Source organism: Prionailurus viverrinus, chromosome X (genome assembly GCF_022837055.1).
Source record: "Prionailurus viverrinus isolate Anna chromosome X, UM_Priviv_1.0, whole genome shotgun sequence".
NCBI lineage: Eukaryota > Metazoa > Chordata > Mammalia > Carnivora > Felidae > Prionailurus > Prionailurus viverrinus.
Genome location: NC_062579.1, coordinates 1,037,672 through 1,052,483, shown reverse-complemented (window position 1 = coordinate 1,052,483; position 14,812 = coordinate 1,037,672). Strand labels below are relative to the sequence as shown.

Sequence of the window (14,812 nt, the reverse complement as noted above, 5' to 3'; positions counted from 1 at the left end):
TTCACCTGTTGTGTTTCTTAAATTCTACATGAGTAAAATCATATGTTTGTCTTTCTCTGACTGACTTATTTCACTTAGCATAATGCACTCTAGTTCCATCCACATTTTGCAAATGTCAGGATTTCATTCTTCTTGACCTCCAAGTAATATTCCATTGTGTATATACACACATCATATCTTATTATCTATTCATTAGTCAGTGAATATTTGAGCTCTTTCCACAATTTGGCTATTGTCCATAACACTGCTATAAACATTGGGGTACATGTGCCCCTTCAAATTCTCATTTTTGTGTCTTTTGGATAAATACCTAGTAGTGCAATTCCTGGGTCAAAAAAATCTATTTTTGATTTTTTGAGGAATCTCCATCCTGTTCTCCAGAGTGGCTTCACCAATTTGCATTCCCACCAACAGTGCAAGAGTGTTCCCCATTTCTGCATATCCTTGCCAACATCTGTTGTTTCCCGGGTTGTTGATTTTAGCCATTCTGACAGGTGTGAAGAGATATCTCATTGTGGTTTTGATTTGTAATTCCCTGATGATGAGTGATGTTGGCATCTTTATGTGTCTGTTGGCCATCTGGATGTCTTCTTGGGAAAATTGTCTATTTGTGTCTTCTGCCTATTTCTTCACTGGATTATTTGTTTGTTAGGTGTTGAGTTTGATAAGTTCTTTATAGATTTTAAATACTAACCCTTTATCAGATATGTCATTTGCATATATCTTCTCCCCTTCCATTCTTGATGATTCACATACTTGGGTGACTTTTCTATATTCTGTATGCAGACTTCTGAGTACAGTTAATGATGCCCCACATGCTGTAGCTAGAGTACTTTATCTCAGACAGAACCTTCCTCATTGCACACTGTGCTTTCCCTTTGTGGCATTTAACACAACAGTAAGTAACCATGTGAGTATTTATCCCTTTTCCCCTCTAGACACTATGGTAGGTCCATGGGAACATACACTATGTCGTTCTCTTTCGTCACTGTATTCTTAACACGTAGTATATAGGCATACATAAGCATGTGCTTAGCACTCTATAAACATATTTGAATTAATTTTCGAACATTGCTCTATAATTCAGTAACTTTCCTACAAGGTGGAAAATTTTTAAACAGAAAATATAATGAAAAAAAAATACATTTCATGTTAACATGTGAATGTACAGGCAACAAAGGAAAAATACATTCTCTCAAGGTAATACATGGAATGTTTATGAAAATTGAATGCTTAGTTCATAAAGCAGGTGGTCAATAAATCTCATCAGGCTTGTATCATATGAGTCACATTCTCCATAATGCATTAAGTTAGAAATGAAGAATAAAGAGTTAAGTAGAAAACCTCCATATTTTAGATTTTTAAAGCACATGTTTTAAAAAATTGATGGGTCAAAAAGAGATCATAATGGAACAGAAGATATAGATAAGCAACAATAATACTATATACTTTAAAAAGGGGAGATACTATAGAGTAGTATCTAAAGGGAAATTTAAAATCTTAAGTGTTGATGTTAGAAGAGACAATAAGACGGACACCAATGAGTTGAACATGTAGCATAGGGCATTAGAAAAAGAACAACAGATTAAACTTCGCCGAAGCAGAAAGAATAAAATAGTAAGACTGGAAAACCTCTGGCAAGATTGATTAGGAAGGACAGAAAGAGAATATGAGAAAGAAATATACTATTAGAATAAACAAAGAAAAAGGATAGAAACTGCCACGATCAAGAAAATAATAAAATGATAGTGTTAATTTCACACCAATTAAAAAATGTAAATTTTCAAAATCCTAGAAAGTTATAACTGACTCAAGAAGAAACATAAATTGTATTTATTTATTTATTTATTTTTCAAAATTTTTTTCAATGTTTCACTTATTTTTGAGAAAGAGAGAGAGAGAGACAGAGTATGAGCTAGGGAGGGCAGAGAAAGAAGGAGACACAGAATCCGAAGCAGCCTTCGTGCTCTGAGTGGTCAGCACAGAGCCCAATGCGCAGCTCAGACTTGTGAACCACGAGATCATGACCTGAGCTGAAGTTGGATGCTCAACCAACCGAGCCACCCAGGCACCCCAATTTATTTATTTATTTATTTTTAAAGTTTATTTATTTAAGCAATCTCTACACCTGACATGGGGCTCGAACTCATGACCCCAAGATCAAGAGCCACACACTCTACCAACTCAGCCAGGGGCCCCAAGAAACAGATAAATTTTTAAAACTGAGCGGCGCCTGGGTGGCTCCGTCGGTTAAGCGTGGACTTCGGCTCAGGTCATGATCTCGCCCTTTGTGCTGACAGTTCAGAGCTTAGAGCCTGCTTCGTATTCTGTGTCTCCCTCACTCTCTGCCCCTCCGCCACTCACACTCTACCTCTGTCTCTGTCTCTCTGTCTCTCTCAAAACAATAAATATTAAAAAAAAAATTTAAAAACTGAAAGACCTGTAACCACATGATTTTATACGTTGATTCTCGCAAGCTATCAACAAATAATTCCAAACCAATACAACTCTTCCAAAAACCAGAAAAATAAGGAACTTCTCTCAACTCATTTTATGAGGCTACCTAACTTTAATAACCAGGTTATCCAAGGAGAATAAATTTTATTAAATCTAAGAACAAACATCTTAAAATAATAATAAAATAATCTAGCAATGTATACAGAATAATAATTACATGGAATAATTGGGGTTATCTGAGAAATACAATGCTGAATTAATATTAGAAAGACCAATCTATTAATCACCAGATAAAAACCTATATAATCATTTTGATAGATTGAGAAAAAGCAGTTGATAAAGTCAATATTCCTGACTTTTTCTTTTTCAAGGACGTCCTTACCAATTAGGGACAGAAAGCAACTTTCCTACCCCGATAAACATCATTTAAAACAAAACTGACTTGGGGTGCCTGGGTGGCGCAGTCGGTTGGGCGTCCGACTTCAGCCAGGTCACAATCTCGCGGTCCGTGAGTTCGAGCCCCGCGTCGGGCTCTGGGCTGATGGCTCAGAGCCTGGAGCCTGTTTCCGATTCTGTGTCTCCCTCTCTCTCTGCCCCTTCCCCGTTCATGCTCTGTCTCTCTCCCAAAAATAAATAAACGTTGAAAAAAAAATTTAAAAAAAATAAAACAAAACTGACTTGAAATAAAATTAATAGTGAAAAGGTAAATGTATTTTTGTTTAAGATCAGGAATAAGGATGCTTTTTATTACCACCTCCTTTCAGCTTTTTTATTGGAGGTACTGAAGTCCAGCTCAATAAAACAAGAAAAAAATCAAAATCTTTGAAGTTTATAAAGGAAGGAGCTGTTATTCTTCAGAGCTTATTCATTTTCTACCTAGAAAACTTCAAACCTCAAAGAATAGTTAGATAAATTGTTCAAACCAATGAGGTTTTACCAAGGTTGCAGGATACAACATAAATATTCACCATCACTTATTTATCAGTATAATGGCAATAATTAGAACATAACATTTTTAGAAAATACCTCTCACAAAGGCACACAAATACAAGGAATTAGTAATGAATAGAATAAAACTAGTGCAAAGACTTTTATAAGGAAATTGTAAACATACATTGAAAAATAATAAGATAAAAATAAATGAAGCATTAAATATAACTGATGCCAATGTTAGAGAGTGCCTTTCACCCTAAGGCCATTGGTCAGGACCAGTCAAAACTGCCTGGACCTTTAGTTAGTCCTGATCGGTCTGTAACTCCTGGTTTGCATCAGGAACCAGGAAATGCTGTGATCTGTCTCTAGAAGGGATATCAAAGCAGGAGACTTGATGCTTTGCTTCATATTCCAGTAAAACGGTTCATAGAATATGTGCATTTGAAAACACATGTTAAAAAGGGACGCCTGTCTGGCTCAGTCGGTTAAGCGTCCAACTCTTGGTCTGGGCTCAGGTCCTGATTTCACAGATCCTGAGATCAAGCCCCGCATCAGGCTCTGCGCTGCCAGCCTGGAACTTGCTTAGGATTCTTTCTCTCTCTCTCTCTCTCTCTCTCTCTCTCTCTCTCTCTCTCTCTCTTTCTCTCTCTCTCTGCCCTTCCCCTTTTCGCATGTGCCCTCTCTCTCTCTCAAAATAAATAAATAAACTTTAAAATGCATGTCAAACAATTATATTCTGGCTTCTCATGCAGGATCCAGCTATACAATCAATTTATTTTAATTTATTTTATTTTTTTGAGAGAGCAAGCGAGCGAGCACAAGCACGGAAGGGCAGAGGGAGAAGGAGAGAAAGAATCTTAAGCAGTCTCCACGTCCAGCTTGGAACCCAAGTGAGGCTCAGTCTCCCAACCATGAGATTGCAATCATGACTTGAGTCAAAATCAAGAGTTGGACACTTAGCCAATTGAGCCACCTAGGTGCCCCAGTACACAATCAAGTTTTTAAGCAAAGAAGTATCTCATCCATGATGAATTTGGTGACATTGTTTTTTATTAATGTATATTCCCCCTTGTATTCCATTCCTTAAATATGCCTTTTGTACCTATAACATGACTCCCATTATAGTTGTATGCCTCTGTCTGTTTCCAAAGTGGTAGCAGCTTACTTCATGTTTATTTTTTATCTACAGGGATTTGGGGGAACAAACTTACCCAACATCTAGAACACTACAATTGGGGAGGGAGGGAGGCAAACCGTAAGAAACTCTTGAATACAAAGAATAATCTGAGGGTTGATGGGGGATGGGGGAGAGGGGAAAATGGGTGATGGGCACTGAGGAGGGCACTTGTTGGGATGGGCACTGGGTGTCATATGTGAGCAGTGAACCACGGGAATCTACCCCCAAAAACCAAGAGCACGCTTTACACACCGTATGTTAGTCAACTTGACTATAAATTATATTAAAAAGGAAAAGAACTAAGCAAAATAAGAGAAGGTACTTCCTACTGATCCTACATTGTGTTTATGTTGAAATATTTTAATTATAGTATATTGATTTATTCTATCAAATGCCTACTGGTTTAGCTGCAAGGAGACATCATTTGGAAGATAACATGCATATAGTGCACTGTCAGATAACATGACACAAATTATTATAACATTATATTTTATACATTATTACATTATTTAACACTAAATATTCGATGATAGAATATTAATCTAGAAGCAAATCACAGCCATGATTCTGGAGGTTTTATGTCTTATCTAATGATTGCTTATCTTCTGCTTGTTCCATCATATGTGACCATGAACGTGTCTGTTTTGAGCTTCTCCAGATCTTTAACAAGTCCTATTTAGCATTGTTCTGAGGTCTAAGCCTGGACATCTAAAGTTCAGAGTTCATGAGGTTGGTGAATGGACTTGGTAATGCAAAGTGCACACAGTTCTCTCAAGAGACAGGAAACCAAGATTGTGAAATACAGTTCACATTTTCTTCTGTACCAAAATTCTTACCTTATGCTCTTGGTGACTTCTTAGTACTGTCATGACTGATCATCACAATCCATAAAAATATTCTTTGGCTAAGATGGTCCAGAATTGATTCTGGAAAGTTTTTTTTTTTTTTTTTCTTCTTTTGGTTTGTTATATCTTCTTTGTTGTTATTGTTGTTGTTTGAATCTAAGAGAATCATGTCATGTGATTTAATGTAAGAGAATTATTGTCATTCATAATCTGTCTTTGTTTAAACATCCTTACCAACATCGGACCTAAATTGAGTCAATTAATGCTGTTTTCTCATCTGTTAATGGTGATTTAAATCTGGACTATGATAAAAATTTATTAAAAGTAAGTTAAGACTAAAATAAACTAGTGGCTATTTTATTTATTCCAAAATGTTAATGACACAGGGAAAAACAAATCCATGTTTCCGTTGTTGATTCATGTTCTTCTGTCTTTTCTTTCAGAAAGAACTTTGCATGGTGTTGCCCCCTGAAGATGGAATTCAGCATCAAAACCAGCTTGGTCTCCCTCAAAGAAACCGTTGACGTGCAAAAGACCTCTAGGATGTAGCATTTCATCATATACTAGGGCTGCAGTGCACTCTGCAGAATTGGACTTGAAAAATGAAGAAGGTAGATGGAGGTTATAGTAAATTTCTGTCACACTAAAAGTTTCCTGATCCCACGGCCGTGGGGTTTGTTGGAATGTTGCATGTCCTTGAGGCACTGTTCACCAGGCTTGTGGGGCTGGAACACATGGAGAACTCATTTTGCTACGACAGGAGGTTGCCAGCCCTGGAACCCAAACAGGCGTCCAGAAGTACTTTGACATCTTTCTCCCACATCCATGGTCACCATATTGCAAAATGGTGGTCCCACATTCATATTCTCATCCTGGATGCCATGATGTTTTCATCATGTTGACGTTCTTTGCCATGCTGCAGGTTTTCATGGCCTGGGACGATGAGGGCCTCAGCATTGTAGCATCAGTTAGTAGAGACTCTTTCTCCCTGCCTTTGGTTTATCAAATGACTGACTCAGGAGCAGCGGCACACGGACCCCCAAGCAAAGGTCTCAGGTGGCAATCCCTGGAATGTTCTTGTTTCGATGGTCCTGAGAGTTTGCAATTAGGTTTATATACCTTGCCTTAATGACTGAAGTGTCCAAAATCATAAATTCAAACTGTAATGGAAGAAAATAATAATTTATCTCATGACTGCAGTAAACATAGTCCAATGTCTCAGATTTATCCCCCTGATTATTCTTTAAACCAGAAAAGATATGTATCAACATAGAAATGGTCTTTTTTATGGGGAGCCAATTCCATGACTGTATGTACCATTGATTCTTGGTCACTGATGCCACTTTCCTATTCGTGGGACAAGGATGTTTTCCACAAAGCTCTCCCCTATAAGATAATGGCAGCTGATGCCTGAGCATCTGCATCTGCATCTTGATATGAAAGTTTCTACCCCTCTTAGATGAGAGGTGGCCTGTGGTCCCCACAATGGGATCCAGTTCTTTCTGCCCATTCATGGAGTGACTTGGAGAACAGAAAGCTGGTTTGCTGGAGAACCACTCAGTAGAGAGGTAAGAAACTCATTTGTTTAAATGTAAGCTTAACTTTGTCAAATATAGAAAAGCCTGTGGGAAGATTTCTTTTACGGAGCACATTTCTGTTGCCTAGGATATGACTCCTTAAAGTCTTTCTAAGTAGTGATTGGAATTTACAAACAGAATCTTCCCTATTTTGCATGGTTCCATGTTTGAAATGCCTTTTGAGTCAGTAATTATTTTGTTTGTATTCCATGCTCAGACAATCAGAGGGGATGCTTTTCACCTTGATATTTTGGCTCCTAGAATGGTAGGTTAGGTACATGAGAAGCTTTCATTTTCATCCCAGGGATGTAATGTAGGGTTGAAATCTCTAAATAAGCAGTAGTAGGATGTCCCTTTGTTGCCACATTCTTCTTTTAATGAAACCCGGATTCAGAATTCTATAAGGAAGTAGCTGAGAGAATGATGTTTAACCTTCTTTCAAAAGGACTATTCTCAAGTCTCCTTGAGGGTATTTATGCCCAGGATTATACCAGGAGCTGCTGTGCACAGCTTCAGAGGCTTCAATTGTAGCCTACATAAATGGATTCACCAAGCCATGCCATTAACTTGGACCACCATCTTGTCAGTGATGTGACCTTGACCCTTGTAGGGGACGAATCTAGAAGTTTCTCTGACATGTATTGACCCCGTTCATCCTAAAAGTTTTCTCTCTTTTCCTCTAGTCTAACTTTATGGCTAAAAAGTTTGGCTTGTTAACTTAGCGTCTAAATTCGATCTTAAAAAATCTGAGATTGGAGCCACACGGCAAGTGCTGGTTATTTCCTTCTTGGAAAAGACAAATAATTGTTCTCGTGGGCAAATTCATTTTATTTGTATTTATTTATTTTTTTAATAGGAAGTCGTTTGTTATTTTTTATTTTTTTTAGCATTTATTTTTGGGAGAGAGAGACACAGAGACACAGCAAGAGTAGGGGAGGGGCGGAGAGAGAGGGCGACACAGAATCTGAAGCAGGCTCCAGGCTCTGAGCTGTCAGCACAGACAGCTGGCATGGGGCTTGAACCCACGAACTGTGAGATCATGACCTGAGCCCGCATCAGACACTGAACCAACTGAGCCACCCAGGCACCCCGGGCAATTTCATTTTAGAAGACGCATGCAAAGAGGCCCAACACATGTGGCCAAATGGAAGTCCAGTCTATTCGGCATGCTACCATATCCCACCCCAGATGTATCATTTCTTCTCTGAAGTTTGCTGGAGGCCAGTGTCTGTGCATCTTTTGGCCCACTTCCCACCAAAAGGTGTCCTCAAAATTATTTTTTCTGCCAAAAGGGAATATGTATTTCCAGAGGTCTTTTGCACCTACCTTCATGCATTTTACACTATTTCACAACACAGCGTAATTATTGTATAAACTTTTAGTTTTAAATGGCATCATACCTTCCAATACCTCATTTTAGAAAATGGCAGCTTCATTGCTGTGTTAAGTCACAAATCTATTGATAAGAGCTACAGGTGTTTGGAAGAGAACTTTAAAATAAGTATATTTTTTTCATTCAGATTTGCTTAAACAGAGGAGAGTACTCTGTGTTTAGAGGCATGATTACCCTTCAATGTTATCAGACACAATAGATTGTGTCCCACAGTTGCACTAGGATTTAGAGGCTAATGAGGTTTTGCAAAGAGATCTATTCCAAAGAGCAGGTGAAGCCGGACTTCACTGCTAGGATGGACCTCCCACGGGGATGTTTCTTCATACCCTCCTTGGTGGCGGTGACCAAGAGAGTGTCAGCCGTGATGCAGCTGCTGAGAGACAATGACACATGTGGGCTTGGCGGATATGGATCACCAGGCTGTCCTGCTGTCTGCAGACAATGAGATGCAATGCACACATCCATTTCAAGACCAGATGTCTTTGGGGGAAATTTGTGTGAGCAGCATGGTTTATAATCCTACATCTCACCCTTTGCGTGCTGTTCCAGCCATTCGTACCGGCTCTGCTCACCTGGACTCCAAGGCCTTCTCGTCACAGATGCTTTAGGAACACAGCTGTCTATTGGAGCCCCACAGTGGGTTTAAGAAAGATAGTCCGTATATTTGGGGGAGTTGCTCATCTCAGTAAATCCTGGCCATGAGCCAACGACGTCGGCCAACACTGTGATATGTGAGCAGAATTTTGGTGACGACGAAGGGTAGTCTATTGGACATACAAGGCATAAAAGAGACGGAATCTGATCACCACTTACCCTCCACACCTTAGACACAGCCCCATATTAAGCCATCCAGCCCCAGACTTAAGGGTTGACGGATAAATCAATCTTCTTTCCGCAGAGGATGGGTTTGAAGCACCATTGATCTCAAGATCATAGACTCCAAGCTATGGTCAGGAGATTCATACCTGCCTGCCTCTGAATGTTAAAACCACGTTTTAAGCTCCACATTGGAGCTGTGTTGTGGAGGAGTTAGAGAAGTCAGCTCCTCATACGTGTGGGGATCTTCATGGTGAGGTTTCTCCTTCATGCTCTGCTCCCGTATGGTCACATGGGACATCCAGGCGAAACTCATGCTTCCAATATCAGTGAAGCCTCTCTCTTATTTTGTCTCCTACAGAAGCCAAATTTCAGACTGGATTATTGAATCAATGCCCATATCCTTGGTTTTGGCGAAAAACTGCAGTCTTGGCTTTCTGTGGGGTCAGTCTTGCTTGGCCTCCAGTGATCCATTTAGCAATATGTAACTAACATACTGTTGAACCTACTAGATGGGTAACGCAGGGCCAATTTGTTTTTCCTCTCTATTTCTTGGTTTCTTCATCCTTTTTTTTCTAAAAGTTTATTTGTTTATTTTGAGGGAGGGGAGGGGCAGAGAGAGAGGGAGGGAGAGAATCCCGCACAGAGTCCAGTGTGGGGCTTCAACTCATGAACCATGAGATCATGACCTGAGCCAAAACCAAGAGTCAGACCAACTGAGCCACCCAGGCGCTCCCAGTTTCCTCATCTTTCAAACCGAGATAATAATGGCTACCTCAGGGACTGTGAATGGTCCCTTCCAGAAAGTCTGGAATCCCCCAAATATGTAAAGTGAGATTTTCCCAGGGAACTCAGAAGAAGGACCCTCTGTCTAAGAGTTTGCATGCCACTTTTCTTGAAACTAGAGCTTTTCCTTGGTTCCAGGGTAAAGCAACCCAGACCTCAAAGGACCCCACCAAGAATGCAGAGTTTATTCATCCACGGATGTCAGGTGAGAACACATGCAGAATTACAATGATCTCAGGCCATGATAACATCTTCACAAACACCTGGAGATCCTCCTGATACTCCCCAGTACAGGGAAATAGCTATTCTCTGTAAGTGTGAGAGTTCTGGGAAGCACAGTTCTCATAACCTGTCATTGAACTTGGATAGTTCTTACCCCTTACTGTACATCAGCATGACACGGACAGCTTTTCTCAACATTCTTATCTTGAGGCTGTACCCCTGGTTAGTAACAACAGTGTTTCTGGGGTGGGACCGCGGCAGCAGTATTTGTAAAGATTCCTGGGTGATTCCACTGTGCAGTGCAGGCTGAGACCATGGACTAGGGCTCCCACGTCCCTTCCTTCCTGGGAGATGAGCCCATCTGGTCATCACAACTGCATCTCTCAAAGCCTGGGTCCCTAGCGCCCAGGCTCCTGACCAGCCTCTAACTGCTCTTCTCCTTCTGGGACATGTGTACCACAATGAACAAACACCTCCACTTTCTCAACCCTTCTTCTATTGCTTGGTTTTTCCCTGGGGCCACCACTGCCCTACAGTGCTCTCCCAGGGACAGCCATTGATGTGTACCTTGAGCCCTTTAGGGGAGTAGCACTCATCAAATTCTCGGTCTTCTCACTTTAAGATCTGCTGTTCATTCCTCTCCAGCCACCTCCACAGCCACACCCTGCGTCTCGTCTTTATGCCATACTAACACCTGCCTGAAATCCCCACTGCACTGAGTCCTCTCTCTGACTTACACTTTCTGTACAATTCCCTTTGGATGAACCCTTCTCTTGGGAAAGCTTTCCTCTTTGTCTTTCTTGGCCTCGCATGTCCCCTGTCTTATTTATCTTCTTCATCCTCTGGCTGATCTCCAGCTGTGTCCTTCGGGGCTCCTCCCCTTGTGTCTCCCCATTAAAGGTTGTTCTCATTTTCAACCCTTATTTTGGGCAGCTCCATCCAATCCATCCTTCAAAGACAGCATTAAGTGGTCCTCATGCTATACATGCTCATAGCACCTGAGGCCGTGGTGAGACCCATCACAGAGCATTCACATTGTGTGTTTACTTCTGGTTCTTCCCACCTAAATTGGGTTCTCTAGAGAAACAGAACCAATAGGATATCCCTAGAGAGAGATAGAGATAGAGATACAGATAGAGATACAGATATAGACTTAGAGATACAGATACAGATACAGGTAGATACAGATAGATATAGACATAGATATAGACACAGATACAGATATATACATACATAGGTATATATACCTATCCATCTATAGATCTCTTTATTTATAGAAAGAGAGATCTCTGTAAATAGACAGATACATAGGTATATCCAATAGGTCTTTATCTATACAATAGATAATTATAATTCTATTAGGTATATCTATTTATCATCTATCTAGACACATCTGTCTCTGTCTCTGTAAATAGCTGTATTGTTATCTCTGTCTCTCTTTCTCTCACTGTTGAATTATTTTAAGGAATTGGCTCATGTGATTGTACAGGCTGGCAAGCCCCCAAATCTGCAGGGCCGACCAGAAGGCTGGAAATTCAGCAGGGATTCTATGTTGCAGTCTTGAAAAGGAATTGCTTCTTCTTTGGGAAACTTCAGTCTTTGCTCCTGAGTCCTTCAAATGATTAAATAAGACCCATCCCCAACCCCCAACCACTCCCCACCCATCCACATTATGGAGGGTAATCTGTTTTACTCAGTCTACCAACTTAAATGTACTCACATCTAAAACATATGTTCGCAGCAACATGAAGACTAGTGTTTAGCCAAACAACTGGGCATCATAGCCTAGTCCAAAATAAATTTCCTCACACCACCTATCTCAAATATGGAAGGGATGTGGTACCTGGCCCTGTGTAAGTAATTCTTTTGTGTATAACTCCTCTATAACATTAAAAATAGCAGTGATCAGTATAGGTATTGAGTTTATACTATGTACATAGACTATCTACATAGACTATGGACATCTGCTAAAAAATGGTTTCTTAGCTTTTGCTCACAATATCCTGTTTAATCTTCACCCCTAACTTGGAGGTAAGTAGTTCAGCTCTGTATGATATGGCTGGACTCAAAAAGCTTGATTTGTAAACCAAATGGATATAATCAACGAGATACAAGACTAGGGTTTAAATCTAGGTCTCCTGGCTTCTAATCTTATCTCCCAAATTCTAGCACCTTCCTCTCTTCCCATATTTATATTGGTATTAGGTTATGATCGTGTGCTCAGATGTAAGAGAAATGTATCTTTTCTGTGTCTCTTGAACCATTTCTCTAAATGAGTATTTATGAACAATCTTTCTCCTCTCAAGCATGTAAAAAAAATTCCAAGGGTTGCATTAAGCCTGTTATAACCCAGAGCCTCTCTCTTGACCCCAGCTGCCTCTTGTTTTAAAACAATACTTGGAAGAAAATAAATTGTTAGCTCTCGTGGCAGAGCCTTTATGCCAGGCTTTAGGGGATCATTACCATAATATTATGCGTCAGGAAGCAATTTTCCAAATGACACTTCGGTGACCCCAAAGAGCCTTAAATCAAAAAGAGAGCCTTGGATTCTGTCTATTTAGTGCAAAAACAGTCATTGACTTCTGTTTTTTAAAATAATCAAGCAGATATCACACAGAGGACAAAGTTATTGAGCTTTCCATTCTTTGGACCGCTGTCTGGGTCCAAGTAGATATCATCATTTTGTTGGTCGAGGTGCTAAATTTGGGTTATATTAGGAAGGGATGGGGGGAAAGACTTAGAAATGTGTCATCCTCTGGCATGGTAGTTGAGAATTCTTAACTGGAATATTCATAAAACTGGAAAATAAATGTCTAGGGAGAATGGACCGTATCTTTTTCAATGTTTTATGCCCGTCTGCTTGATCTGTGCCTCGTTCCAAACACCAAGGAGCCCAAGACCCAGTTCTCAAACTGAGTTATCAAACTTCCCCAAAGTAGAGACTGGGGTCTTTCAGTAAGAATTTGGTTTTCCTCTTTGTTCAATAGCTTAGTTCTCCCAAATGCACATAAAATGGGCCTTTCTCATGCAGTTTCCAATACACTTTCCAGAAAATAAGATGTACGTGAATGCCATGTCAATTGAAAGAGCTTTTGACTAGGAGTATTATGGTCACTAGAGAATAATCACTTGCTATGTATATTATGCAAAAGACTTTGTCTAAAGCACTCTTGTTTGTAAATAAAGCCCTTCAATGCCTATAATATAGGTGTAGGTCCACCATTCACTTCCTAGAATACAGTTCTTGATAAAGTACCAGAATAGGCACACTAACGTGAGCCACTTATTTCTGCCTGGTTGGAACAATTGTGTTTGTTTGTAGGAAAATGGGACAGATGATGAACCTTGGCAAAGAGTCCCCAAACATTCAGTTCCTCCTTCACATAGAGTCAAATTTTCCGGAGACTGAAGTGACGGCTGTCAAACCTGCTTCTTTCCTTGGAACAGCCCACAAAACATAGGACAGAAAGGGATTGAAACCATCAACCCAAATGACTACCCTGGAGGAACACTGGTGTGCACATTACGTAGGACTTACGGCCATCATCCTTGTCGCTGTGGGGTGGAAAAACCTAGCTAGAAATGCACTGATGAACAGCCAGCACTTCAAGAAAAAATTCCAAATAGATACTAACTCAGTAAAACAGGAGGGTTCTGGGCACAGATCAGCTGGAGAAAGAGAAGAAGGTGTCAAGAGCAGAACCCAGCCAGTCCAGATGGGACATGGCTCCCTGTATACCTCGCCCAAGCATTGCTCAGCGGGCATGTGAGACTTCAAGGTGTATCCTTTGTAACCCACTGTGTTAAGAAAGTCATAGTTCTCTTTATAGACTGTCGGCTGCATCATCACCAAAAAAAGTCCTTTTACCTTCTTCCAAAAGTAGCAAGTCCAACAGCTTCTCCAAGGAGTGCTGTGTTCTGAGGATCTGATTACTGGTGGTAAATTCAGCTCGTTAGAAGAAAACAGAGGATGAAAGGAGCTCCACAGATGAAGCAAAGAGATGTCTTGAAAAATCAACTCCATCAGCGTTGAGGAGAGTAGGCCAGCATAGAAACTCAGGATGGTGTTGCCAGGAACCACTTGTCAGTTAGGTCCTGAGAGCCCCATGTGTGTTTGGGTGTCAAAACACAAAACAAATAAAAACAAAGAAACAGAAACCAAACGCAGACTTAGTCAGGAGAGAGTTTTATTCCAAAGGATTATTGGAAGTGTGGGGAAAGCCACTAGGGACATAGGGTCCGTGGAGCTTGAGAGAATGCTCTGTCTGTCTACAAGGTCAGCAAGGACAGTTAGGCAAAAGGGGATTTAAAAAGATTTTTAATGTTTATTTTTGAGAGAAAGAGAGAGACAGAAACAGAGAGAGACAGAGCATGGGGAAGGGCCAGAGAGAGAGGGAGACACAGAATCCGAAGCAGGCTCCAGGCTCCGAGCTGTCAGCACAGAGCCCGACGCAGGGCTCGAACTCAGTGACAGTGAGATCATGACCTGAGCCGAAGTCAGACACTCAACCCACTGAGCCACCCAGGTGCCCCAAAAGGGGGTTTTCTCTTATAGAGAAGAGTAGTCATGACTGTCATAACCCACAACTCTACAAGGATATGGGCA

At 40.6% G+C, this 14,812-nt stretch overlaps 1 protein-coding gene across 5 annotated transcripts in view; it reads left to right on the top strand.

Moving 5' to 3' along the window:
* PUDP (pseudouridine 5'-phosphatase) overlaps positions 1–14,812 on the top strand; it is a 477,558-nt gene that overhangs the window by 163,476 nt on the left and 299,270 nt on the right. For 4 of the 5 annotated variants that reach the window (XR_007148886.1, XR_007148888.1, XR_007148889.1 and 1 more), the window contains exon 4: positions 5,856–6,980. The gene's annotated coding sequence lies outside the window, so the exon portion shown is untranslated. Of the gene's footprint in view, positions 1–5,855; positions 6,981–13,528; positions 13,930–14,812 lie in introns of those variants that run through there. The other variant, XR_007148890.1, reaches the window with a different exon arrangement.